This window comes from Candoia aspera, chromosome 4 (genome assembly GCF_035149785.1).
Source record: "Candoia aspera isolate rCanAsp1 chromosome 4, rCanAsp1.hap2, whole genome shotgun sequence".
Classification (NCBI taxonomy): Eukaryota; Metazoa; Chordata; class Lepidosauria; order Squamata; family Boidae; genus Candoia; species Candoia aspera.
Genome location: NC_086156.1, coordinates 108,784,767 through 108,788,940, shown reverse-complemented (window position 1 = coordinate 108,788,940; position 4,174 = coordinate 108,784,767).

The following is a 4,174-nucleotide window of genomic DNA, read 5'->3' as shown; positions in this document are numbered from 1 at the left end:
AATGCGCCACGAGGCAGGTGGTGGGACACAGGCGCGGATCACTTCGACAGAGCGGCGAAAGCTCCGTAATAATGGCGGCAATCAATGGGCAATGGAGCCACCACGGCCGCAGCACTAGTGGACTCGGGGTGCTCGAAAAACCTGATCCACCCGGACATAGTCGCCAAACTCGACCTACGCTGCCTCCCTCTCCCCACGCCTCTGGCATTTCACCAGCTGGACGGCTCAACAGCGGGAGGAAAACCGGCCACGATGCAGACCGAGCCGGTCACCCTACAAATGGGCACCCACACCGAACGAACATCGTTCGTGGTAACCCACATAGGGCGGCCCATCGTAGTCTTGGGAATACCATGGCTCGCGACAAACAACCCATGCATCAACTGGAAGACCTGCACCTTCCAATTCGATGATGGCGCGTACCGGGCGCCAGTTCCAGCAGGCAGGACCAACCCCACTGTGGGACGGGGAGAGGCGGCAACCCAGGACAACATAGCTACCCCAGAAGACCTACCTGAGCAATACGCTGACTTCTCAGAGGTCTTCGGAGAGGCGGAAGCTGATCAACTACCCCCCCACTGCAAGACGGACTGTAGGATTGACCTGCTGCCCGATGTCCCCTTAATCTAGGCCAAAGATTTACTCGATGACCCCGAAGGAGATGACAACCCTCTGGGAGTTCATCGAGAAAAACCTAGAGAGGGGCTTCATAGAGCCGGCATGCTCACCGGTTGGAGCGCCCATCTTATTCCGGGAGAAAAAAGACGGCACCCTACGGCTCTGCACCGACTACTGGGGCCTCAACGCAGCTTCCCTATCCAATAAATACCCCTTACCCCTCGTGAAAGACATGCTCGCCCACCTGTCCACGGGCAGAGTATTCTCAAAGCTGGACCTTCGCGAGGCGTACTACCGAATCCGAATCAGGGAGGGGGACGAATGGAAAACTGCGTTCAACTGCCCCCTAGGCGCCTTTCAGTACAAAGTGCTGCCATTCGGACTAGCAGGGGCCCCGGGGGTGTTCATGCAGCTCATCAATGAGGTTCTGCATGAACACCTGTTCAAAGGGGTCCTGGTCTACATAGACGACGTCCTTATCTACTCCAAAACGCACGAGGAACACGTGACCCTAGTCAGACAAGTCCTCGATAAGCTAAAAAGGGCGAAACTCTATGCCAAACCCTCAAAGTGCGAATTCCATAAAGCACGCCTAGACTACCTGGGGTACCGAATCTCCGGAGAAGGCATAGAGATGGACCCCGCAAAAGTCGAGGCGGTGGTGAATTGGGAACGCCCCCGTAACAGGCGCCAACTCCAGAGCTTCCTCGGCTTCGCGAATTTTTACAGGTCATTCGCACGGGGGTTCGTGGAGATAGCCCTCCCCCTAACAGACCTCCTCAAAACTAAAGGGGTGGGGGATACACGACGCGCCAAGAACCCGGGGACGGTACTAAATTGGACTCCTGCGTGCCAAACCGCATTCAACAGGCTGAAAGCGCTGTTCACCACGGAGCCAATCCTTGTGCACCCGGACCCAGAACGGCCGTTCGTGGTCCAAGCCGATGCCTCAGACTTCTCCCTGGGGGCCATCCTACTCCAAAAGGACCCCACAGGAGTCCTGAAACCATGCGCCTACCTGTCGAGGAAATTCTCCGAGACAGAAAGGCGTTGGCACGTCTGGGAGAAGGAAGCCTTCACAGTAAAATCGGCGTTGGAAACATGGAGTCACCTACTGGAAGGAGCCACCCAACCATTTGAGGTCTGGACAGACCACCGGAACCTCGAGGCCCTCCGAACGCCCAGACGCCTCAGCCCAAAACAGGTCAGATGGGCCCAATTATTCAGCCGCTTCAACTTTCAGCTGAAGTTCATGCCGGGTAAAAAGAACTTCCTGGCTGACGCCCTCTCCCGACTGCCCCAAGACGAGGAGCCCGCCCCAGACATGATCGGGATGGTCCTATCCGCTTCCCAGCTGGGGATGGCTGTGACCACCCGGAGCGGCGCTCGGAGGCAGCCCAACCCCATGGCGCAACCGACGGTGGGGCAACCAGTGACCAGACGGCGCCAACCGCAACTGCCAGGGGGGATATGCGCGGACCTCACCGCCGCCCTCAAAACCGACCCTTGGCTGCTAGCAAACCCCGACAAGGTGACGATGGCACAGGACCTGGCATGGGGGGAAGGCAGAATATATGTCCCGGACTCACAACGCCAGGCGATCTTGCGCAGATCCCATGACGCCAAGCAAGCGGGACACTTCGGGTTCCTAAAGACCCTGCACCTAACACGACGTCAATTCTGGTGGCCCGCGCTGAGATGGGACGTGAAAGCCTATGTAGCGTCCTGCCCGACATGCGCCAGGGCCAAACGGGCACCAGGTAAGCCCCCGGGACTTTTACAAATGGTGGCGGAGCCCTCCCGCCCATGGGAGGAAATCTCCATGGATTTCATAGTAGATCTCCTACCCAGCCAGAAGAAAACGGCCATTTGGGCGGTGAAAGACTACTTTTTGATACAGGCCCACTTCATCCCCTGCTCATAGGTCCCGTCCACCCAACAACTAGCCAAACTCTTCCTTATACACGTGTACAGGCTACACGGATGTCCCGCATGCATGGTGACCGACAGGGGCACACAATTCACCTCGAAATTCTGGCGGGCCTTCCTAAAGCTGACGGGGACCCAACAAGCCCTATCCACGGCCTGGCACCCCCAGACGGACGGAGCCACAGAGGTCCTCAATGCCACCCTGGAACAATTCATATGCTCATACACCAACTACCACCAAGACGACTGGGTCGAACTGCTCCTATTCGCAGAAGTCGCATACAATAACGCCGTCCACACGAGCACGGGGAAAACCCCGTTCGAAGTAGTCTCTGGGCGCGACTTCCTACCCATACCGGAGCTACCGCAACCCCCGGGACCCCAAGTGGACGCTAGTGACTGGGGACGGAAGATAGCGGAATCGTGGCCAATAATCACGGCAGCACTGAAGGAAGCACAGGCGGCCTACAAAGAGCAGGCCGACAAGCACCGGCGCCAGCAACCGACGGTCCAGGCAGGGGATATGGTCTACCTATCCACCAAATTCCTGAAGTCACCGCAACCCTCGAAAAAACTGGGGCCTAAGTATATCGGACCGCTTCGAGTGACACAGGTAGTGAACCTGGTGGCAATACGCCTGGACCTGCTGCACAATCTACGGCAGACCACCCGGTCTTTCACACCAGCCTCCTGAAACCTGCAACCACCTCGCGATGGCACCGAAGCACGGCACAGCCCTCCCCAGTGATGATCGACGGCCAACAACACTTTGAAGTAGGAGACATACTCGACTCTCGCCGTCAACGGGGAACACTACACTACCTAGTAAGGTGGAAACACTTCCCCCACCCAGAATGGGTGGCGGCGCAACACGTTAAGGCGCCAGACCTGACCCGTGCTTTCCACAGGACGTACCCCGACAAGCCGAAGGGTCGCCAAGCCGAACCGGCCCCTGAACACACTTTCCCCCGTGGGCCGCCCCCCCCCACCCACCGCACCCCCAGGGGAAAGGGCCCCCCAAGCCCACGACTTGAGTAGACCTCCTCCCCCCCGGGACTCACCCTCCCCCCGCCCCGAGCCCACGAGAGAGCGACGATTGGTCACCAGTGCATGCCTGGGGACAACGCCCAGGATGCACACATACAATGGCATTCGCACAACGCATAAAGATAAGGTTCCTACCTGGAGCTGAAAAGCACCCGACCAGCCACGCCTCTTCCCTCGACGAACTGAGCCAAACAAGCAGGGTGTGGCCGGGGCATGCGCACGCCCAGGGTGTGGTCGGGGCATGCGCACCTGGGACACACCCTAAAGATGGACACGAGGTAGAAGGCGGAACTGAGGGAGGGGCGAAAACACTCCGGCGGGAAATTAAAAAAAAAAAAAATTGACAGCTCTCCGGGAGAAAACTGGAAGGGCGGGGGAGGGGCACTATTCGGACAGGGGGCAGTATGTCATGAGTGCCGTTGAGCTGAAGACATCAGCACAATGGCACACATGACAATAACGAGGAAGCAGAGGAAGGGACTTAAGATAATCATAACACGCACAACAACAGACACAGACCCCGGCCGGATTATTCAGCCATCAGGACACAAAAGAGGAAGAAGGAAAGACAAAGACAAGG